The sequence below is a fragment of the Misgurnus anguillicaudatus genome, chromosome 1 (assembly GCF_027580225.2).
Source record: "Misgurnus anguillicaudatus chromosome 1, ASM2758022v2, whole genome shotgun sequence".
Classification (NCBI taxonomy): domain Eukaryota; kingdom Metazoa; phylum Chordata; class Actinopteri; order Cypriniformes; family Cobitidae; genus Misgurnus; species Misgurnus anguillicaudatus.
The window spans coordinates 22899865-22925802 of record NC_073337.2 but is presented as its reverse complement, the minus strand read 5'-3'; the positions used below and the strand labels follow the sequence as shown (position 1 = coordinate 22925802).

The 25938-nt window shown below is 38.3% G+C and overlaps 1 long non-coding RNA gene across 1 annotated transcript in view; it reads right to left on the bottom strand.

The window, feature by feature from the left end:
* Positions 1–1205: 1205 nt before the first annotated feature.
* The window catches only part of LOC129431656 (uncharacterized), a 145750-nt gene continuing 121017 nt past the window's right edge, over positions 1206–25938 (bottom strand). Inside the window, exons 5-6 of the long non-coding RNA XR_012369908.1 lie at positions 2225–2346; positions 1206–1662 (exon numbers count right to left, since the gene is read on the bottom strand). This is a non-coding gene — a long non-coding RNA (uncharacterized lncRNA). The remainder of the gene's footprint in view (positions 1663–2224; positions 2347–25938) is intronic.

Here is a 25938-nt window from a genome sequence, read left to right as displayed (position 1 = left end):
ATATATGTACTGAAAAAACGTTGAAGCATTTAATATTTATTTCCCCCATTGTAAGTCTCAGTTGTGCCCAAAATGTACCCACAGATCATTTATTATAGCATGCTGTGTTTGTGTCTGTACCTTTAAATGCAAATTAGCTACTGCTCCTCACTCCCTTATCAAAAGAGACAGTCAGCGTTTTCAGTTAAAATAGATCTGATTTTTGTGAATACAGTCAGAATTTTTTTAAATCTCAATATTGAGATATGGCAGAAAGCATACAACTCGCTAAGGGCAAAAACTAGTGGCTGTGGGCGGAGCTTTATCAGTGTGACGTCACATTACCAAGAGAATAAATATTTATAAATATACCCTACTTAATTTTTTTACAAGACATACAGTATATCTGACACTTCACGGTATTGTTTGAATTAGATTTCATTTAAATAAGTAACACAAGGTAACATCACATTCAAACATAAATAATGATTGGTCATTTAACTGTCTGTCAGACTTTGGTTTACATCCGAGTGTCTTTAAATTAGGAACAACAAATTTAAGAAAAAAGAAGATGTATTGGTCAATATAAGACAATATTTAAAAAGTGCAAATATTGGCCGAGATATCGGTTGCTGCAGTGTGTATATATATATATATATATATATATATATATATATATAAATAACTTTTGCTAACACTTGGCAACCCTACAGTCAATCTAGCGATGTTTCATTTAGTGAACCAGCTGCCAGCATGGTGTTATGGGATACGCTAAAAAATAACATTCAGAAATAAAGAAGCAAAAAGGAGTGTCAGTCTGCCTTGGACAGGGGCATGTTTGTGTTTCCAGTTACTGGTGGAATTTACAGCAGGAGCACAGAGGTGAATGGCCAAGTGGAGGAAGGCTACAGCTGTACATGTGTGTGTATGTGAGAGAGAGAGAGAGAGAGAGAGAGAGAGAGAGAGAGAGAGAGAGAGACAGAGAGAGAGTGGGCTGTGGAAGAGAAGGGGACAAAAACCCAGACGGCGCTCTAAGTCAGCACCGGACCGGCAGTCGGAATGGGGGGCCAAGTTTCCACTTGCAAACAATAATTCACCTCAAGTGCCTGGTGTGTACTGTATGTGCGTGTGTGTGTGTGTGTGTGTGTGTGTGTGTGTGTGTGTGTGTGTGTGTGTGTGTGTGTGTGTGTGTGTGTGTGTGTGTGTGTGTGTGTGAGGAGATCCTCGCATCAAGGGCTGGAGAAGTGGATCTCCCACCCAACACCATCAATTTCTAGATTGATTTAACATATTTATACTTACTGTTTAAATGCTGTGTATGCCTTGTGAGAGAAACAGATTTGTCTTTTAAAGTTCAATGAACCAGCGTGAACACTTATACAGTGAACGGGACTGTTTAATGCAGCTAGTCTTTAAAATCAAGACACCCAGACCCGTGTGTTTATAAAGATCATGGAAGAGTTACTATCATACGCTGACATTAAAGGCTTACTGTGTAAGTGTGTGTCTGTAAAATAAGTGCCGTCTCAAGGGTGACAGGGGTGGTATTACTAAATTGGTTATAACAGATACAGTACGCTTGATTTTTACTTTGCTTACACTGTTTTGTGTCATTTCTTTTTCCATTCATCCATTATCCAAACCTTTATTTTCTCTGCAAGGCCCAGGAGCCTGTCGTGCTACCTTTTAATAAAATAAAAGTTATATTTTGTAAGCAAAAGTATTACATTTTGCTAAAAATGCAAGAAATATACACAAAATTAACTTGTAACACTTTACAATAAGGTTGTATCATGTAAGTTCATTGTGCACTAACTAATGTTAACAGTTACAACTTTTGGTTTTAAAAAGTATTAGTAAACGCTTAAACTAAGTATTGTTAATTCATTTTAGTAAATGCATAACTCATTTTAGCAAATGCAAAATATTTTAAAGTGGTACAAAAAACAATTAAATATATTTTACTTGAAAACCAGAAAAATATGAAATAGAAAAATGATTCATGTCCCGATTTAATTTGGGAAAAATATTTGGCAAAAAAATACCCACAATCATCAACCTGAACGATCCACCATCCTTTACTTCAGTCTACTAGACTCGTAACATTACCAAAGCAAACTCTGAACAGACTGGGTCTGGTTATGCTGGTTATGGGTTGTTGAGAATCGTAGCAGACCTGATCAGCTCTTATGGGAACCATGCTGCATTACGTCTCACTCTCTTCCGTTTCCCATGGACTATATACCTGATGTGAGCCATGAGGGACAACAGAGGAAGAGGAAACTGGGCAATTCAGTGGTGCCTTTACATCCTGAAGTCCAGTAACACACACATGCACACGGTCCTTCGACAGGTAATGGTCCTGACCTAGGAAAAAACAGCAACTGAATAGGATGATATTAAAGTTTGTTTTTAGATATTCTTCAATTAATCCAAATAAATATGTGACCCTGGACCACAAAACCAGTCATAAGGGTACATTTTTTAAATTGAGATTTATACATCATATAAAAGTTGAATAAATACGTTTTCCATTGATAGGACAATATTTGGCAGATATAGACGGTTTCATTGGACGCACGTGCGGTGACGCGATAAGCGTCTGGTCCGAACTTTACTTCTGATTCAGTTTTTTTAATGGTCTGACTAGTTGCTAAACTCAACTCTTGAACAAATACCTCGTCGAAAATAACAAATGTTTTGGTTTCCTAGGTAATCTACATGTTGTTTATTTTGCATGTTATATAAATAAACTACGTTTAAAGTACTTGTTGTCATTTATTCTTAGCGGAGTTTACCGGAAGTTACGTGTTGACCACGGAAGCCGCTTGTTTATGTTGTTACTGCTAAAACCGTTTATAGAACTTTTTGAAAATCTGGAATCCGAGGGTGCAAAAAATAAAAATATTGAGAAAATCACCTTTAAATTTGTCCAAATGAAGTCCTTAGTAGGCATGGGCCGGTATAAGATTCTGGCGGTACGATAACCTTTAGCATAAATACCAGAGTTTCACTGTGTTGAGGTTTTGCCATTGCAACACTAAAATGTATCATTTTCAAATGCCAGGTAAAAATAAAGCCTTTAAATTATAATATGCTTTCAAAAAAATATATAATATTTTTCGTAATGTTTATTAAATGTAAACATCAAATCAATCACATGACTTAATGAATTTTGTATAAACGCAGCTCATACCTTGGAGACACTATCACAGAACATTTTAATGGTTTTGAAACCTTGACTGTTTAAAACCGGTAACCGGCCCATGCTTAGTCCTTAGCAACTGCATCCACACACAAAAATAAAGTTTTGATATTTTAACAGTAGGAATATTTACAGGAATGTATTTACATACATTTAAAAAATATATTCATGGAACAAGATCTTTACTTAAAGGCGGAGTCCACGATGTTTGAAAGCCAATGTTGATATTTGAAATCACCTAAACAAACACGCCCCTACCCCAATAGAATCAGGACCTTCGGTTGATAGACCCGCCCCACACATACGCAACCCGGCAAGGATGTCGGTTAGTAGACACGCTCCTTACTGCTGATTGGCTATAAGTGTGTTTTGGTAGTCGGCTCGTCTCCTTTTCCAAAGCGTTTTTCAAACATTGTGTACTCCGCCTTTAAAGCGTGAAAATTAGACTTTTTTCATGTTTAAGTGCTATAATTGGGTCCCCAGTGCTTCTATCAACCTAGAAAATGTGATAAAGATCAACCCAGTAACTTAATATGAGTAAGCCACTTTCTGCAAGCATGTAAAAAATTAGTTCGTTCAGATTTCACCTGTTTTGTGAGGTAGGTAGCAAGGCGAATTACAATAATACCGCCCCCTTTATCTGCACTATCCAACCACAGCACTGCCATTTAGTGCAGAGAAAAAGAGGAAGAAAAGAAGGACTTGACAGCACAATTGAGTTTCAATTACAATAAACCACCATCATTGTGATCACTGTTTGCATTTCATCGGCTCATTTGCATTTTATAGGACACGCCCACAAACGGCACACTTTTGCTCAGGCCTCAAATTTGCGATTTTAATAAGTTATCTGTGGAGTATCTTTGAGCTAAAACTTAACATACACACTCTGGGGACACCAAAGATTTATCTTACATCTTAAAAATATCTCATAATATGACCCCTTTAAAATACAATTTTAACACATTCAATATATTGTTGGCTTTTGCTACAAATATAACCATGCGACTTACGACTAGTTTTGTGGTCCAAGGTCACATATGACTTTTTGATCTACCCAGATGGAGTATGACCCCTATGGGTGTTGGGACATTTTGCAGAATACTTGGTTTTTCCGCATCTGTGGAATTACATGGAATTACAAGGGTAGCCCCGCCCTGAAACCTGCTCAGCATAATGTACATTAAACGGCACATATGTTCTGATTGTCTTTTGCTGTGAGCATTTAATATACAATACCTAAACTGTGTATTATATTTGCTCTATATGCTATCTGAAGCCATACTGTAGTTAGCGTGTAGGCGCCCAAATGCTCTACATGTGTGCACTGCTGAATGAATGAGTAAGGAAAGTGGTTAACCCATAAACAGAGCAGAAAGTGGAAAGTGAACCAAGAAATAAAAAATAACCACACCACAAGTTTCACAACTGGAATTTTCCAACCTCTGCCCGGTGAAACACGAAAAACACAACGAAATGATATGAACCTGTACTTCGAAAAGTCACCTAAATCCCTTTCAGATTCATTTTAAATGTGAGACTACACAAAAAAGCCATATGTTGTAGCTTTTTCTCCTTCATCTGTAGGAGTTGTGACCTCACGGGCCATAAAGAACTCAGAAAATCACTGACTCTACTACATGCAATCAACTAGAGCTTCAATTATTATTCCCTGTCTGGATTCACATCATAATCACGCCTAACCTTCAACCCACACCAGGCCAATTTAGCAGCACATCGATCCTCTCCCGTGGCATTAAAAACAGAAGGCAGTTTCTTGCAAAGAACACACGCAATGTTGAGTCACGGAAGAAAAAGAAAAAAAAAGTGGTTTCCTTGTCATTCAAATAGATTCAAGGCAAGTTTCGGTGAGTAACTACATATGTATCTTGCTACACTGAAAGTGAAAATGCTGCATGCAGCAGCCAATCAGATTTGACGTGTGATGGCTTACAACTGTGTGGCGTGTGATTGTGGACAATTGAGATTACACCGTATAGGTGGGGCTGCAAAACTTGCATGTATGGTGTGATGTTGATTAGTATAGAAAACGAACAGATTAGGGCTGGTCTGAAAGTTTATCTGTGAATTATCTTTACACTTATGAGTTTTTTAAATCATGTGACCCTGCACATTGTGCGAAAAAAAAATGGTCAAAAATGCTCCCTAGCTGTCACCCTTTCAAATAGTAAACCTAAAGAGTTCATATTAGTAACATATGTATACATGTTGGCTCATATTAGGACTTTTTTAAAATATCAAATAAATCTTTGGTGTCGCCAGAGTACATATGTGAAGTTTTAGCGTAAAATATCATATAGATCATTTATTATAGCAAGTTAAAATTTTCACTTTGTAGGTGTGCCCAAAAAAAAATGTGCCATTGTGGGTGTGTCATTTAACATGCAAATGAGCTGATCTCTTTAATAAATGACAGTGGCGTGGTTGGATAGTGCAGATTAAGGGGCAGTATTATCCCCTTCTGACATCACCAGGGGAGCCAAATTTCAATGAACTATTTTTTCACATGCTTGCAGAGAACGGTTTACCAAAACTAAGTTACTGGGTTGATCTTATTCACATTTCTATGTTGATAAAAGCACTGGGGACTCAATTATACATGGAAAAAGTCAGATTTTTATGCTATGTTCCCTTTAAGGGTACTGCCCTTTAAAGTCACAATGAAACAGAAGTAACGATTGTCTTATTTTTATCGTTACGTATATCCGAGTGAATGGCTTCTGAAATGAGAAAAAATGTAGGGCGGGACTTAAATGAGTCTATCGAGAACTGAGTGTATTTTGCTGGAAGTTGGGTCATGTTGCTATTTGCTAATCGTTGCAAACTTATCCCGGGCCCCGCCCTCCAGCCATTTCTCGTGACGGGAAGCAAAGCGAGATTGTTTTGAAGAAGGGAGGAGATTGCAGTTTTTGAGTAAAGATTATGAGGGCACATGAATAAAAAATAAAAAAATGAAGCTCACAAATAAGAAATTGGTAAAAAAACAGAATATTACAATATTTCCAATTTCATTGTGACTTTAAGCAATTTAGATAACTTTTTATAGATAACGTTTTTGGTTAGAAGGTGATTTTCATGTTTCATAATAAAATTGCAGTTGCATATGCAAGACTTTTTCTTTTTCTATTGCTTTCACATGGGTTGTCTATTTTGGTGGGTTTTTTGGTAGATTGTATCGTTTCCCTTCATGAATAAAAATGAGTGACACAAAAAGTCATAACGCTAAACCCTAATGATTTTCTACTGTCAAGCAATACCCGAGAGATTAAACAGTACATCAAACTAAACCCCCCTTTGACAATAAGACACATCGCAACGCAGTAGATCTTCAATCACGGCTTTACATTCACAGCTTAACAGATCTGTGGCTTTGAGCTATGGTTAAAAGTCGAATTGTCCAAGAATACTTCCAGTATATTAACCGGCTGTCACCAGACACTTCAGTAAATCTGTTGAAAATGAACCTCCAGGAGGTGTGAAAGCATTGAGACAGGCCACGCTTTGTTTTGCAGTGTAAAGGAAAAATATCACATCCCTGTTCAGAGAGTCACTCCTAAATACTAAAGTAGCCTTACAGATGGGAAACATTTCCAATTTGACATCGCAATGAAAAGTTATTAGGCCTATGTAATGTTTTCCAATCAATGTGGCTCTTTTTCTGTAACAAGATAAAATCACTGCTATTCCTTAAAGCTCAGAGACGGCAACATACACTCACCTAAAGGATTAGGAACACCTGTTCAATTACTCATTAATGCAATTATCTAATCAACCAATCACATGGCAGTTGCTATAATGCATTTAGGGGTGTGGTCCTGGTAAAGACAATCTCCTGAACTCCAAACTGAATGTCAGAATGGGAAAGACAGGTGATTTAAGCATTTTGAGCGTGGCATGGTTGTTGGTGCCGGACGGGCCGGTCTGAGTATTTCACAATCTGCTCAGTTACTGGGATTTACACACACAACCATTTCTTGGGTGTACAAAGAATGATGTGAAAAGGTAAAAATATCCAGTATGTGGCAGTCCTGTGGGCGAAAATGCCTTGTTGATGCTAGAGGTCAGAGAAGAATGGGCCAACTGATTCAAACTGATAAAAGAGCAACTTTGACTGAAATAACCACTCATTACAACCGATGTATGCAGCAAAGCATTTGTGAAGCCACAACACGCACAACCTTGAGGCGGATGGGCTACAACAACAAAAGACCCCACCGAGCACCACTCATCTCCACTAAAAATAGGAAAAGAGGCTACAATTTGCATGAGCTCACAAAAATTGGACAGTTAAAGACTGGAAAAATGTCGCCTGGTCTGATGAGTCTCGATTTCTGTTGAGACATTCAGATGGTAGAGTCAGAATTTGGCATAAACAGAATGAGAACATGGATCCATCATGCCTTGTTACCACTGTGCAGGCTGCTGGTGGTGGTATAATGGTGTAGGGATGTTTTCTTGGCACACTTTAGGTCCCTTAGTGCCAATTGGGCATTGTTTAAATGCCACGGCCTACCTGAGCATTGTTTCTGACCATGTCCATCCCTTTATGACCACCATGTACCCATCCTCTGATGGCTACTTCCAGCAGGATAATGCACCATGTCACAAAGCTCGAATCATTTTAAATTGGTTTCTTGAACATGACAATGAGTTCACTGTACTTAAATGCCCCCCACAGTCACCAGATCTCAACCCAATAGAGCATCTTTTGGATGTGGTGGAACGGGAGCTTTGTGCCATGGATGTGCATCCCACAAATCTCCAACTGCAAAATGCTATCCTATTAATACGGGCCAACATTTCTAAAGAATGCTTTCAGCACCTTGTTGAATCAATGCCACGTAGAATTAAGGCAGTTTTGAAGGCGAAAGGGGGTCAAACACAGCATAAGTATGGTGTTCCTAATAATCCTTTAGGTGAGTGTACATGACCCAATCTATGACTGATTACGATAGGACAGTCTGGAATCTGAGGGGTTTCGAGAAAATCGCCTTTAGAGTTGTCCAAATGAAGTCAACTCCCCAAGTTTTGATATATTTAGGAAACTGACAAAATACCTTCATGGAACCTGATCTTTACTTAACATCCTAATGATTTTTGGCTCGATTAAATGATTAAAGCTTTAAAACCAGGCGTATATCCAGGCAGACGTGCTTATTCTGGTGGTGGCTGTGCGAATAAAAGGTCATTTTAAAAATATCTTGACGCTGGAAACATCTGAGTGATGTGAATTAGCCTTAGCTGTAAACTGTATATTTTGGAGCCAGATGTTAACGGGTCATTCAAGCCAGTAGTGTACAGGACGGAGACAAAGTGTGCTTTACATCATCAGCCGACCCTATCCTCCATCACCGATCCCAGAAGTTGTAATGTTGGTGTTTTGTCAAGGCAACGGTAAGTGTAAACGGCGCAGGCCGAGCCCAGTGCCAGCTTCCTAACCTGGTCTGTTGATCGTAAAGCTGTGTGATGCAGACCAGCAGGAATTCAACAGCCGTTTACATCTCGCTGTCAAACAAGAACCTTCGGCCTGTCAAACCAAGTGGAAAGACAACAAAAACTACACTCCCCAGAGCTTTTACCGGAGAAATAGCCGTATGAAGCGGCTAAATAAGGGCAGAAATCTTAAGCGATGTTTAGAGGACGGGCGACTGCTGCTATCATCTGGAACATTTAAGGGCTTTGTTTGTTGTAAAAAGACCTGTATTTCATACACAGCATTCACACCTATAAGCCAACTTGGAGGACGAGATACAAACATCATTACTATAATGATGTCATTATATGCAGCAGGGGCAAGGCCATGCGATGGCCTTTTATCTTAGTTTTAATGCAGTAATAAAATATACAGTTAAAACACAATCATAGCTAACAAAATCTTTTATTGCATACTTTTATAGTAACGACTCAAGTAAACGCCTATGGAAAATCAACCATGGTTTTATTACAGTTAAAGTGTAGCAATCATGTTTTTTGGTGGATTGATTATCATTTGTGACCCGTGCTGGAAAACTAAGTCTGAATGTGCACGTCTAAGCTACAGGCGAAAGAAAGTATAAATTTTGGTCAAAATTAAAGGTCCCGTTTAGTGTGTTGTGATTCAACATCAGCTAAGCTTAGCAGAGCCGTTTAAGCTAGCTGGCGACTGACATATAAAAACCCATCTCTTTGGCCATTACCTGGCTTCCTAATATAGGACTTACTATCTTTCTCTTTTCCTTTTTTCTTGATCTCTATCTGTACATTCTTACAAAAAAACTAACCCTTGGCTATACATACTGTGTTAGACTTTATGAGACAGTGCACTTATGTATTGCTGTTATTGTGTTGCTATAATTGCTTCTATTGTTTACCTCCTTTGTAAGTCGCTTTGGACTAAAGCGTCTGCTAAATGATTAAATGTAAATGTAGTCCCAGACTAAAATGCATGTTTGTGCTGCCTTCATTTAAAAACACCTTTTACTGAGATATCTTAACAGTTCCATTGTTTTTTGTAAGGTATGTCTGTGAAAAACTACTTAAAGGCAGGATAGGCGGAATTATCTAAAAAACTTTTTTATAAATTTGTTTAAACTGTCTTTATATGCCAATACATAAGTACTCTGAAAAGAGAGTATAAAACTCGAGTGTATGTAGACCTCTCACGACTGTTTTAAACACAGCAAATTTTTCCATTCAGGACAAAACAAATGATTGGCTTGCGCGACTATCACTCTCTCTCGCGACCATGGCTACCACCCCAGTTGCTACGGGATCTGCCCACACATCAAACCCGATTGATTTGAATGTGCACGAGACACTCAGAAAGAGCATTTAGAACTCACAGTACCTGCATATGCAGTCAGCGAAGGGAAACAAGGCAAAAGAAGGAATAAACGAAGAAATCAAACGAGAGTAAATATCGCGTGGCTTTTCCCCGAGTCGACGATGCGGTGGCGGTATTGTCTCTGGTGTGTATTCCTCATCAGAGTCAACAATGCTTTCATCACGGAAACTCTTACACCGTAAACACCGTATATGTTATGAATCTTCCATGAAATTCAGCTTCATCACAGTGTAACTGATGGTAATGAAAAAAAATTTATCAATGCAACCTGTTTTTAGCTTTGTCTTATAAATATAAGTAGCTTGTTTGTTACCGAATCAAACAAAATATATTTTAAACTTTACCAGTATCGATATGCTAGCTTAATAGTGAGTACTAAAAGCCATCCTCTTTGTTTATATTCATAGTGATAAAGTTAGGTGTATTATTACATGTGATTGTGACATGATGGTACTACATGCACCGCGCTCCTTCCTCTCCGCTCATCTGAGGTAAATGCTTCTCCCAGCAGAGCCGGTCGGCGTCGCGCGTTCATGTGTTTTGGGGCGTGGCTTTAGAAGAAACCCAGAAGGGAGGGGGTGGAGTGAATGGAAAATTGAGCTGTGTTTAAAAACAGCCGTGAGAAGTCTACAGACACTCAATTTTTATACTCTCTTTTTCAGAGTACTTACATTTTACTTTACTTTATTATTGGTATATAAAGACAGTTTAAACAAATTTGGAAAAAAGTGTCTCTGCCTTTAAATGTCCTAACATAACTTAGGGCTTGTCCTGGATTTTGCTAAACCCTGTCCAGGAAACTGATCCATAATCTGTTATGTCTTAAAGGAAAACACCACCATTTTTCAATATTTGACTATGTTCTTACCTCAGCTTAGGTGAATTAATACATACCTATCTTTTTTCAATGCGTGCACTTTTAATCTTTGTAAAGCGCTTCTTGAATGTGTTAGCATTTAGCCTAGCCCCATTAATTCCTATGGCTCCAAACAAACGTTTTATTTTGTGCCACCATACTTACTCATGTAACATGTAACAGTTTTTAAATAGAGAAAACATGGACGTGTATGGTGGCTTCTAAATTCATCCCTGTTTGGAGCCATAGGAATGAATGGGGCTAGGCTAAATGCTAACACATTAACGACACACTGTACAAAGATTAAAAGTGCACGCATTGAAAAAAGATACGTTTGTATTAATTTGTCTAAGTTAAGGTAAGAACATAGTAAAATATTGAAAAACGGTGGTGTTTTCCTTTAAGTAAATGTATGGTTAACTGTTGGAAAAAAATCTGATGTGTAACATTATATTGGCTGTTTCTCAATATGCGTTCTTCGGCGATCTTGCGTCCTTGTCTCGCTCTACATCATCATTAACAGTCGAAGTTCAATTCTAATTCTCAAGAACGCAAGTACAGAGGACGCGTGAAAATACCCCGATGAGTTCTTGATATCGAGGATGCATCGAGTGCAGACTTGCACGTTGAAATCTGGGGAGATTAACCTGGATTTCACAGATTCGGTGACAAAAGACTGAAAATGTATCTTCAAGAACAAGACCACAATAACCCACGACGACTTCATCATGTTAGTTTGCAATGTACAGTCCAGCTGTATGGTGTTTCTACTGTATGTGGGTCAGGGTTCTGGTAGGCAGGACTGATGGTGGCTACAGCAGCAGTGCACATTGTTCCTGGTCATTTATAATATAACAGCTTACAAATAATAGATGAGAATGGTGAGTAACCTGAGGATGAGGTGGGACGGAGAGCTCCATGGCCTTCTCTTCTCTCTTCCCCTCTGCTTATCTTAAAAACGAAGGCCTGAGGTGCAAAAACAGGAATAGGATGGAGATATCATTCTCAATAGGAAGTGACCACTCTTACATGGAAAAAATCTGTCCAGAGTCTGGCAAGAAGAAGTGGAAGATCACTTAACTCTCAACTAGCGTGGGCTTGACACTTTCTTAACATTATACATCTAGATCTCCATTTTTAAAGGACCACTTGTCACGGATCAAGTAGGTGATACTCGGGGTTCACGCCACTGCGGTAGCTATGGCCCAATGTTGATACCACAGCAAGGAGTGGTGTACATCTACAGAGGATGTTTACTTTTTCATGGAAAGAAATGGGTGTCCCGGCTGTTCCATTTAAACAATGGAAAAACACTTACAGTAAGTGTTTCTGCAGAGTTTTATCTGCAGAGCCTCATAAGACGGAGGTGTTCGGAAAACACTCGGACCGAAACGGCCGGACGTTCACAGGCCAGCGGGTAGGGCTGTGTGTCGTACCAGCTCCATCTAATTAATTAAAACCTTCACACCTCAAAAGACCTTCATTGATTTCAGATGTCAAGCCTGGGGTGCAGCTCGCAGAAAGAGACTTTGTAACATTGAAATAAATTAAAGGATATAATCTATCTTAGTTTTTAATATGAGTCAGAATTATGGATTCGCCTTTGGATAGACAGATACCAGCCAGATGGTGGCGAAAATCACTTTAGGGAGGTTTTGTGCATGAGTAGGTGGGTGTTTGTGGGCAAAGCAGTTTGGACACTTTGGGTGATGCATGCTGGAGTGAATGCATAATGAAAAAGAAAAGAATGAATAAATGAACAATACAGGATGATGAAAGCTTCTGATGTCCGACTTCAAACACGGAAATACGACGGATCAGGTGGGCGAGGTGCTACGATGGAGCAAGCAAGATGGAGGGGGGAGATTAAGAGAAAGGTCACAGAAGGATGCATCCTGTCTGCTCAACTCAGTGGCGTGTCTGCTCAGTGGGGCGGTCATGGTCCATGTGTTCAACTCTCTATTTATTCGCCAGGGGTATGTACAGATGGATGGCCCGGGGTGGCTGTGGATACCCCTGAGAATTGATTGGCTACCTCCAAATACTACATTATGACTGGTTAAGTCCAATGTAAGAGGACCTTTAGTCCTTTTAGGGAAGTCACATCATTCGGCGGCCATCTTTGCAACTCCTTTGCAAGACTAAACTCCAAATTACTTTTTATGGGGAAATTAATGGGGAAAGACAGAAATCTCTAAAATCTAATATTAAACAACGTATTTGTCACCAAAAATTAAACCTGACATAAGCTTTAATATATATTATAACTTTTTCTTTTTAATCTGTTTCAACCCATGGTTGGGTAAAATATGGACAAACCCAACCGCATGTTTAAATTAACCTAGAAAATGTCCATATTTGACTCAATCATTGGTTGAAACCAGTGGTGTAGTGCAGGGTATACGCAGGTATACGGAGTATACCCACCTCTTTATTTGATGGCATGGCATGGGGTATACCCACTTCTACTGGGGGCATACATTAGGAGTATACCCACTTCTACTGGGGGCATACATTAAGAGTATACCCACTTCTCCAGACACCACTACACCACTGGTTGAAACAACCCAGCATTGGTAAATTTTACCCAACAATGGGTTAAACCAATACAGCATTTTTAGTTTGTACAGAAATCGAATACATGGCCACACCCTAAAAAATGCTGGGTTATTGACATTGGGCCAAACAGGGACAAATTCAATCCGCTGGGTTGTAATTTAACCTATGTAGGGTTGTTTTAACCCATTGTTGGGTCAAATATAAACATTTTCTGGGTTAATTTAACCCAATGACTGGGCTTGTCCCCTTTTGACCCAGCGCAGGGTTAAAACAACCCAGTATTTTTTTGTTTGTACAGAAATCGAATATATGGCCACACCCTAAAAAATGCTGGGTTATTTTCAACCCAGCGTTGGGTCAAAAAGGGAAAATACAATCAACTGGGTTGTAATGTAATCTATGCGGGTTGTTTTAACCCATTGTTGGGTCAAATATAAAAAATTTCTAGGTTAATTTAACCCAATACCTGGATATGTCCTTTTTTGACCCGGCGCAGGGTTAAAACAACCCAGCATTTTTAGTTTGTACAGAAATTGAATACATGGCCACACCCTAAAAAATGCTGGGTTATTTTCAAAAAGGGACAAACACAATCCACTGGGTTGTAATTTAGCCTATGCAAGGTTGTTAACCCATTGTTGGGGCAAATATAAACATTTTCTAGGTTAATTTAACCCAATGACTGGGCTTGTTCTATTTTGCCCCAACGCATGGTTAAAACAACCTAGCATTTTTTAATATAGTAAAATCGAATATATGGCCAGCAACCCAGCGGTGGGTCAAAAACGGACAAACACAATCCACTGGATTGTAATTTAACCAATGCGAGGTTGTTTTAAACTTCAAATAAAAACATTGGTTAATTTAACCCAGTCACTAGGCTTGTCCCTTTTCGACCAACTGTTGAGTTAAAAATAACCCAGCATTTTTTTTAGTTCATAAAGACATAAAATTGCAGTATAAATATGTAGACATACTATCTGTGTAATGCATGAACATACATGATTATGTTAAACAAGTATTAGTCTCTTTAGTACCTGTAAAGTGAGTTATAGACATGCTGACTTCTTGCTCTTGAAAATACAAGTAGAGCAATAATGGCCCTTGCTCAGGTCCCACAGTGAACGTGCTGTGCTTCCCATCCTGTGCTTCCCCTGTGGCAAATCTCACGAAATGCAATCAAGGTTTGCATACACCGATGAGTTAACTGTGTCACCCTGGGGAAATTGTTCCTCGAGATCTATTTAGTGTTAAGAGATTGCCCACCTCCGCCCCATCCATCAAACCTCAACTGTGAACAAGGGTCCTTCTCCTCTTTCAAATTTAATTTCAAAACAAAATTTCTCAAGTGTCAGGCTACAATAAGATGTACCGGTCTCGATATTGCCTCACATGTCACATGACTCAAATTAAACTGCTCTAGTGATGAATCACAGCTGTGCTTCTACAGAGTACAGAGCCACCGGCCCATTAAGGGACACGTTGCTAATGAATGGCAATATAAATCTCTTAAGATTACCCATGATTCCCTGCAGCAGCACCCCCCCCCCCAAATCAATCTGTTTGGTTATGACAAGGGCAAGGTCTCAATGATTGGACATTTGACCCATGACAGCGTTTGCTGAGGGATGTCACTCTGACAAGGCCAGTGCCCTTGGGCTTAATGGTTTCAAATTAAACACCAGTTGCATTCTGGGATTTGGAGCTGTAGAGATCAAATACTATAGTTGTAGTTTAAAAGGTGTATCAAACAAAACAGCTTAGGGCTAAAAATAATATGCCTGAAAAAAATGCTGGGTTATTTTCTACCCAGCGCTGGGTCAAAAAAGGATGAACCCAATGTAATTTAACCTATGCTGGGTTGTTATAACCCATTTTGGGTCCATTATAAAAAATTTCTAACCCAATGGCTGGTTTGTCCCTTTTTGACCCAGCAAAATATTCCACATTCTCCTTTTTGATATTTTGTAAATTCCCAACAATAAATCTATAAAAAAATATATTAAGGACAACATATCGACAACTTTAAAGCCAACTTTTTTGCATTCTATATTTTAAAATAGTATCTCACCAAATATTGTCCTATCCTAACAAATCATACATCAATAAAAATATTTTTTATTCATCTAAAAATGTAACAAAATTGACTCGTATGACTGGTTTTGTGGTCCAGGGTCACGTATACTAATAAAACATGTTTAAAATGAATTGTAAATAATTTAGATATAGCCTTATAATGTAAATGTATAAAAAAAAGTTCTTGTCTGTGTGCAGATTATATAATATGTGTAAATGTGGCAGCAAGGAGAAACAATTTGATATGGATTTTTGATTCATGACATCGCATTATTCCACCATTAGGAGATAAATCTAATTTAATCCTATTACAGTGCAGTCACTGAGTTTTAGTAGACAGATGTAATGGGTGGAACCTTCTTTGAGGTAACATAAATAATTTTAATATCACATACAGTTCATATCTTAATACACAGTCAGCTGTCCCCATTACACATAGCAGAACACAATGTACCAATAAAATCATGGGATTCACTGTATAGTGTCTTAAGGTTTTATTGTCCGCGAGTCCGTAACACTTCATGTGCATGTGACCTATTTTCTTTGTTACCTTGCAAGTGGTTTTAAACACAAGCTGTGCTTCAAAATTACTTCTTAATAATTTGGATTAAAATAACTCATGCTTAAAACGTTATATTTGAAGAATTTGGTTCCAAAACACGATAAACGGCTTTTTTTATTAGTTACGGCCAAAATCAGTATTGTATCTGGTCAGTATTAAAAAGTAAATTATAAAATTTTACGCAAAATCCGATATCCGCCGTGTTATTAGCCTCTTTCACACAGTAATTCTGTTAAATTACCATGAATTTACCAGAATGAATTTACCAGTAAATACAAAAACGTGCTGTTCACACATGCAGTGACGTTCCGTCTCTTTACCAGTCAGACATCATTCACACATCAGCATCAAAATACCGGTAAACTCGGAGAGAAAGCGGAAGTTACCTGTGGCGCGCGGCCGGCGAGCTCCGTGTCGTATTTGTAAACAACGGCGGGTTATGACTTAATATCCACGGTCTGTATTTTGTTGTTTTCACATCTGTGGCAAATGGTCGTGAAGTTGCTCGTGACCAAACAAATTGCGTGAGGCGGCGTAAACCTGCGTTTGCAGATTAGGCTTCACAGATGGTGTGCTAAGGACGTCGGCAATATGGCAAATAGACGGTAAGCTGTTTTAAACAACTTTGGTGAAGAAATGTGGATGTTAACTTCAGGTGTGCTCGACTTTTAAGCAGCATGTGTGTGGAAACATCCGTAAACAGTTCGGGGGCAAACGCGTCACCTGTATAAAAAACGTTCTGATTGGCCCGATCTGTCAGCTTGGACTGACGTCGTCCGTTCTAAATGCCGGTAATCCTATATTTTTCGTTCACACATAGCGCTTAACGGTAAATTACTGGTAATCTTACAACCTGTCTTACTGGTAAATTGGGAGCACTGATTTACCGGAAAGGTTCTGTTCACACATGACATGTTGACTGCAATTTACCAGTAAATTACCAGTAAAGACTGTATGTGTGAAAGGGACTATTCTGTCATCTTTTCTCCCTTTTCTCAAACCGCGATAAACACCATTCTTCCTTCTCTGCAGAATGCAATAAATCCGCTCAACAAATTACAGCGCACCATTCCACGCATTGTAAACAATAATGGCGGCGCTTTGAATACACATGGAATCTTAGTTTTCCTCATCTACTTTGTACTTCATGATCAACAAACAAACAAAAACAAAATAGTAATTTTGATGGCATTGATAAACGTGGTGGTTTTCTGTGATAGGAAAGAAATGTAAGCCATCAAAATCAAATAATTTACGTGAGGGGCATTTGGGCAAAGAAAAAAAGCCGGCTGTTGCTTGTTCTCACACGATAGCATCAAGCTTCTGTCATGCTAACACATTGAGCCCAGCAGATCTTATGAAAAACTTTTCATTATTTGACACAAAGTCAACAAAAAATGAGCAGGACCAAAACATATTATGGCTGATCGCTGTCAAAAAAGTTCAGCGACGACGTCCCAAGGATGACAGCAGCAACGACAGTGTTCTTAATATGAAAAAGTAAGTGTTTTGATTAATGCCATTAATGTTTTTTTTTATCAGTGTATACCACTAGTCAACTAAATGAATAAAACATGGCAAAGATGAATGCACATTAATATATTGATTCAATAGATTTATAGCATTTTGAAAAAAACGTATTTATTGCATTTTGCGGAAAAAATAATCCGATTTTATAATAAATCTTCGAAAATCTAATTATGGATTTGAATTTTTTATGTTATTATAACCTAAAGATGCTATGTGAAAGTTTGTAACAGAAAATAGTGGTTTTCATCTTGTCACTTTCTTGTTATAGACAACACATTTTTACCCAAATTAGTCTAAATGGATTTATTGCGTTTTGGAACCAAACTCTTCATTTAATTCAACAATGGATTATAACAAACGAGCATATGTTAAATTACAACTCGGCGGGTTGGGTTCGGCCCATTTTGACCCAATACTGGGTTGAAAACAACCCAGCATTTTTTTTTTTAGTAGAAGCAAAATTATTTCAGATTTTATTTTTATTTTACAATGACTGATTTGTTTTGTTTTATTGAAACATTAGCTGGCACTTAATCACTTATTACTGCTTCTTTGCAAGTTAAAAAACTTAAAGAGCACCTACACTCTAAAAATGGCTGGGTTATTTTTGACCCACAATGGGTAAATACTGGACAGAACACGTGCTGGGTTAAAAATTACCCCATCCTGGGTCAAAAATGACCTAATGTTGGGTTGTTGTTATGCAACCATGGGGTATAATAACCCAGCAGTTGGGTTAAAATAACCCAGCATTGGGTCAATTTCAACCCAACAATGTGTTCCGTCCAACATTTACCCATTATGGGTAAAAAACAACCCAGCCATTTTTGGAGTGTATTATCCGATTCACGTTTTTACATTTCCTTTGGTGTGTAAGTGTGTAGTACATGTTAACGATATGCAAAAGGAACAAATCCCAAAGTAAACGATGACGCGAGTTTGTCATTTCTAACGTAAATCTCTTTTCTTAGACTACATCAAACACACGGATTTGTAGGCAACAGTTTACTTATTCGGCCTGTTGACGGGGACATGAGAGTCATTATTATAATCCTGCCCGCTTCTGACTCACAGCCTGTAAGTAGTCAATGTTTTCATTAGGGCCGGGACTCGATTAAAAAAATTAATCTAATTAATTAGAGGCTTTGTAATTAATTAATCGAAATTAATCACATTTTAATCACATATAAATATTTGACCTGAAAACATTGAGAAGTTATTTTTTCACATGGATTTTTAGTATACCATGAATAATGACTGAATACATAAGCTTAAGCAACAAAACATTGTTTATTTTTGTTCAACCAAGTCGTTGTACTCAGAGTCGGGCTAATGTCCACGCTAGCTGCTATATGTTTTGCATTGAATGATACTTGATGCTCGATGTGCTGCGGTGATGTGTGAACTCCTTGTTGCATAGCTTACACACAACCATGCTCTTATCGACGCTTCCATCCGTTAGTTTTTTATAAAAAAAATTCCCATCCACGGGGCCAACCACAGCGATCTCAACAGCTTCTTCGTTCATGTTCACTGTGGTTTGTTGTTGTCTGAAGTCATGAACGCTAGTTGGTGCTCCAGTATAATCGGTCCGCCGAAACTCATACAATGAGAAATGTTCTGCGGTGCAAAAATAAGTGCGATTAAAATCCGTTAAAAATGTTTAACGTGTTATTTTTGTGTAATTAATTAATCTTAATTAACGCGTTAAAGTCCCGGCCCTAGTTTTCATATTTAAAGAATTTACTACTGACTAAACCATGATTCAAACACAAGTTTTGAGCAGTGCAGAGTAGCGCTTGTTGTTTGTCGTTTCTACAAACACAAATGCAGACATGGTTTTAATGTCTTAGTATTCTTACTTTACCAATCTGTTACATCTGCTCAAGCCGTGCTGGTAAAGTTGATCGATCGGCGTGTTCATCTGCATCTTCTGGATCAGATTCGGCTGGTATTAATAAGGTAGTAAAGCCAATCAGAGGACACTGTGCTTTTCAGAACGATGAGTTTTGTACAAAACCAATGCGTTTCAGGGAGGCAGGGCATAGAGGAGCAACAATAATGGACGGTATGTGGAAAATAATGTGTTTTTTTAATCATAAACCATGTGAACACATTGTATTTACAAACGTCTTTAAGGCCAGGAAGCTTCATCTCCTGCCTCTTTAAAAGCACGGGAAAGAGAGAACGAGTGCACGTGAAAGAGAGGAAAGTGATATGGGATTCAATGCTGTTTGTTAAGCCCGTGAGCACAAAGCACTTTATAAATAACCGAGAAATGCATGCCAGAGGCACATTCAAATTATTAAACAAACCATCAAACTGAAAACATACGGTGTCAGAGATATTAATAAAAACCAAACCCCAGGGCACGAGGAGTCAATACAGGACATGAATAGCAACAAGCATATCAAACCCAGCATGGTAGACAGATGACAAATACCACCTGTGTGCATGTCAGTGTACATGCGTGCACCTGCTGTTAAGATAGAGAAGGGTAGCGTGTGAACGTGTGAGACTGCTCATGCATGTGTCTGCGAATACAACACCGATCAATCTATGCAAATCTACATCTAGATTGATTGTAAAAAGTTGGTTCAACTTAAAAAAGTAAGTTACCTGTTTGCCATAATTTTTTTTGTTAAAATATTAGTTGACAACAATTTTTATGTAAAATACTTAACTCTCTAACTCAAGATAGCAAGCAGGTAACTTACTTTTTAAGTTGAATAAACAAATGAATTTAGATACACATGTGTATAAATTTGGTACCAATATGTACCTTTGACAAACTAATATTGGTACAAATATGTATCTCTGAGGTACTAAATTAACTAGGAGCAAAAGTGAACTTTTTTTAAGGGTACTGCCCCAGTGGCAGCTATAGGGACCTTTTTGTCCATTTTAATGATACTTAACTCTAAACAGCAGACGCACAGAAAACCTAAACACAAATGACTAGTAACTGGATCTGATTATAACTAATGCTGCTATCACAGGCAAGTTAATAACTTTTATCCACACACATTGCACTCAAGCGAATCATTTGCCTACACAGCGCTGTGTCCTGCATTAGTGCAGACTAACAGAGATCCATGAGCTGTATTGGACTGAAGCAGCACTCCTCTTTGAATTCCTGTGTGATCACTAATGCTTTATATGCTAATCAATGCATTAGTCCTGGTGTACATTAAAAGTTTGATTTCACATTTGCATGCAGATGAAAAACAGAGCAGTTTACGGACCCCACTGAATTAATATCTGAGGCTTTTATCTATAAAGTCTATATGTGAGTGTACTTCCTCATCTGGAAAATGCACCAAAATATTGATGCGGTCATGAGCGTATCCAAAGTGCCTGGTGGAGACGCTTCGAAGGGGTTTTATGATAAAAGATGGTTGCCAGATACTCACTTAATCTCATATGTAATAAGAGTTTATTGTTAAGTGTCTTGCAAGTATTTCGTAAACATGAGCGTCTCTTTTGTCAAATCTTTTCGACACGTTTTTTGAAATGACGCATGATGCACATGGTTCACATGACGCAAAAAACACATATTTTGATATGACGAGCAACACACATGACACTTCGAACACATATTTTGAATGGGTTTGAACCTAGGAAATACACATACTGATAAAATATTTACTATAGCATGTAATGTGCCAGCCTGATCTTTTACGATATTTTACAGAGTTGGCTAATTCGTATGAATTCGTATTAATTTAAAGGAGTGGTCTACTCATTTTCAATATTAAAACAGGTTATTACCTTAACTAAGAATTGTTGATACATCCCTCTATCATCTGTGTGTGTGCACGTAAGCGCTGGAGCGCGCTGCGACGCTTCGATAGCATTTAGCTTAGCCCCATTCATTCAATGGTACCATTTAGAGATAAAGTTAGAAGTGACCAAACACATCAACGTTTTTCCTATTTAAGACGAGTAGTTATACGAGCAAGTTTGGTGGTACAAAATAAAATGTAGCTCTTTTCTAAGCGGATTTAAAAGAGGAGCTACATTGTATGGCGTAATAGCACTTTTGGGAGTACTTCGACTCGGCGCAGTAACACCCTCCCTCTCCCATTATGAGAGGGAGAAGGGGAGCGGACTTTTCAGGCGAGTCGAAGTACTCCCAAAAGTGCTATTACGCCATAAAATATAGTTCCTCTTTTAAATCCGCTTAGAAAAGCGCTAAGTTTTATTTTATACCACCAAACTTGCTTGTATAACTACTCGTCTTAAATAGGAAAAACGTTGATGTGTTTGGTCACTTCTAACTTTATCTCTAAATGGTACCATCGAATGAATGGGGCTAAGCTAAATGCTATCGAAGTGTCGCAGCGCACTCCAGCGCTTACGTGCACGCACACAGATGATAGAGAGATGTATCAACAATTCTTAGTTAAGGTAATAACATATTTTAATATTGTAAATGAGTAGACTATTCCTTTAATTTAATCAGCCAAAAAGTACGATTCTCATAAAAAACAATAACGAAACCCTACCCCTAACCCCAACTCCAACGTCACGGGCCAAAACGCAAATCGTCCAAAAATGTACAAATGTGATCCTACAAATAAGCCACTTTTTAAAATTTGTATGAATTGCCACGAGATAGTGAGGCAAATAAACATAAATGTGGTGCTGTCCAGTCAAGTACATTATGAAAAATTATTCACTATTTTTCCATGTGCACCACTGTCACAACTGTGCTGTTGTACCGAACTAAAGATACCTACAAAACTCCTATCCCATAACTATATAAAGAGCTCAAAACCACTAAACGTCAACTCTGTTTAGATAAAAAACATTTAGATAATGATATCGACAGAATACTCTCTGCACAGATTATACGTTTATCGAATACTTTCGCTTCAAACCCACTTAATCCTGGCCAAAGGCCATTCAGAAATACCGCTTATGCTGTGTTCAGACCAGCCCCGGTAGAGGCGACAAGCGCAAGTGATTTCAATGTTAAGTCAATGTGAAGACGCGTGGTGCGGGTCCGGAGGTCTCGCGGCGCGAATAAGCCGTTTAGTGCGGCGCTTTAGATGCGATTCTGCCTCATTCGCGCGTCTAGTTTTTTAATTGAGTTTTTTAATCTAGTTAATTCGTTGCTGCGGCAAACACACTAGTTGAAAAATTTGAACTTTGGCGGAAAAACGCGCCATGTTAATCAATCAGGAGCTTGCTCCAGTAGTGACGTGATTACAGAAAGCGAGCGGAGTCGCAGAAGCCTCTCCCATGACGCAAATTTCCGTGTGAATGTCTCGATGACTAGAATTTCATGGGCGAATGAAGCGAGTAAACTCACAATGTTCAAGCGGCAAACTAGACGCGATTTTGATGCCTCAAACGCGGCTGGTGTGAACTCACAGTTAGTTGGCAGAATCCATTAAACACCTCAAAGATTTTTCAGCAAAGTCCTCAAAGTGCACGGAAGAAGAATTGAGTGAGCGGAGGTGCACAAGTTTGTTGTACCTGGTTAAAGAAGTTTACTAAATGTACTTAGAGGGTTTTGCAGTAAAAGGCCAATGAAGTGACTTATGCAGGGTTCACGCCAGACGTGGTAGAGCGGCAAGCGCGAGTAATTTACATGTTAAAGGAATATTCCATTTTCTTAAAAGAAAAATCCAGATAATTTACTCACCACCATGTCATCCAAAATGTTGATGTCTTTCTTTGTTCAGTCGAGAAGAAATTATGTTTTTTGAGTAAAACATTGCAGGATTTTTCTCATTTTTAATGGACTTTAATAGACACCAACAATTAATACTTAACTCAACACTTAACAGTTTTTTTCAAAGGACTATAAACAATCCCAAACGAGGCATGAGGATCTTATCTAGCGAAACGATTGTCATTTTTGACAAGAAAAAAAAAAAAAGCTCTTTTAAACCACAACTTTTCGTCTAGGTCCGGTCAACGTAAATGCGTAATGACGTAGGGAGGTCACGTGTTATATATATAAAACGCACATTTGCGGACCATTGTAAACAATAAACTGACACAAAGACATTAATTAGTATCGTTGACATACAACAACGTAGGAACGGTCCTCTTTCTCAACACTGGGGCAGAGTTTCACGTTCGTCCTCTGTGACCTCTTGACGTGATGACGTATTGCGTCGGGTCACGCTAGCGCATCACGACCGGATCTAGACAAGAAGTTGTGCTTTAAAAGTGTATATTTGTTATTTTTATTGTCAAAAATGACAATCGTTTTGCTAGATAAGACCCTTATGCCTCGTTTGGGATTGTTTATAGTCCTTTGAAACTCCGTTGAAAAAAACTGTTACGTGTTGAGTTAAGTGTTAATTGTTGGTGTCTATTAAAGTCCATTAAAATGAGAAAAATCCTGCAATGTTTTTCTCAAAAAAAATAATTTCTTCTCGACTGAACAAAGAAAGACATCAACATTTTGGATGACATGGTGGTGAGTAAATTATCTGGATTTTTCTTTTAAGAAAATTTTATATTCCTTTAAGTCAATGCAAAGAGGTGAATAGGCATCCTGCGGCGCAGTACGCGGTGAAGGTGTGCCGCGAATGGCACGTTCCACGCGAATTGAGCGTTGCTGTGCGAATAGAGCGTTTTTGCCGCCTCTACTGCGACTGGTGTGAATGCCCCATAAAGTGACATTGTTAGAATAAAGCATTTCTATTACTGACTAAAAATCTTTTAATTGCCATAATGGCATTAAAGTGAAACTACTGAATCTAAACATAATAACCTGATAAAAAGCTAATTTACAATATCTTCAACATCTTGAACTCTTCATATTCTATTTATCCATTTTGAAAACAATGTAAAGCAAAAAATAATACATGGCAAAAAAACAGTGGGGCAAACCTATCCCTACCCCGGCAGACTGTGTGTGCTTCAGATATACAGTAGTCTCACTGTTTTTACGAGCGGCTGCACTTACTACACTTTAAAACCATGTCTCAAATTAGCAGAAGCTTGGCCCTGTATACTGGGAGCACCACCTAAGGCCCATAATGAAAAACAGTTCCATCTGGTCCAACTAACAAGTCCTCTGCTATTGTGTAATGCCCTATTATACACTTGTTTTGAAAAGTTTATGGTCTATTTAATGGCATTCTATTAGCATGCTTTTTGTTCTCTAAGCCAGGGTCTTCTGAACGCAGGATCCGGGTCCACATTAATTCTGTTGTACCTCATGGGAATAATCTCCAATTTGCAGAATCAGAACCCTTGCTAGGAGGATATATTTAAATAAACAGTGAAAAATCAAGGACTGTAGACTACTTTGTCCCTGTACGGCTGGCACTAATGGTACAGAGACTAACAGACTATAAAATCCCTGTGCTATTACATCACTTAATAAATATGAATCCCCGTGGAAACAGCATTGGGGAGATAAGATAATGCGTTTTTACGCATGCAACAGACTGAGAGAGAGAGTGAAAGAGAGAATAAGAGCGATTGAGATGATGTCATCGGCGTTCCTATTTTAAGAGGGATTAGAGATGCATGACTTTTAGCTAACATCAGCATCTTTGGGTCAACACACAGAGATGCTTCCTCTCATTTATACACCTACACTTTCCTCTTTCTCTCTCACATTTACAATCGTATAATTACTGATTAGTAATTATTAATAATCCTAGCCAAGGCATTACTATGCTAGTAAGGGGTTTAACCAAAACTCTATTACGGTAGTACAAAGCATTTGCATAAGTATAAAAGTATTGACAGCATTTGTAGATATGGACATAAATTATATCTTATACCACACAGCTACACTAAAAAACAGGGATTTTTCAACTCAGCATTGGGTCAAAAAAGGACAAACACAGCATGCTGGGTTGTTTCAACCCAAAATGCTGGGGTTTTAAAAACCATTGTTGGGTCAAATATAAATTTTTTCTGGCTTTATTTAACCCAGCTGCTGGGTTTGCCCATTTTAACGCGAGGTCGAAAATAACCCAGTGTAGACATAGTTCACCCAAAAATGAAAATAATGTCATTAAAGAATCACCCTCATGTCGTTCCAAACTCGTAAGACCTCCGTTTATCTTCAGAACACAGTTTAAGATGTTTTATATTTAGTCCGAGAGCTTGTTGACCCTTCATTGAAAACCTACGTACCATATACTGTCCGTGTCCAGAAAGGTAATAAAAACATCATCAAAGTAGTCCATGTGACATCAGTGGGTCAGTTAAAATGTGTTGAAGCATCCAAAATACATTTTGGTCCAAATATAACAAAAATTACGACTTTATTCAGCATTGTCTTCTCTTCCGCATCTGTTGGGAATCGTATGCGTGAGACAAAAGTCACGTGACTGCAGGGACGC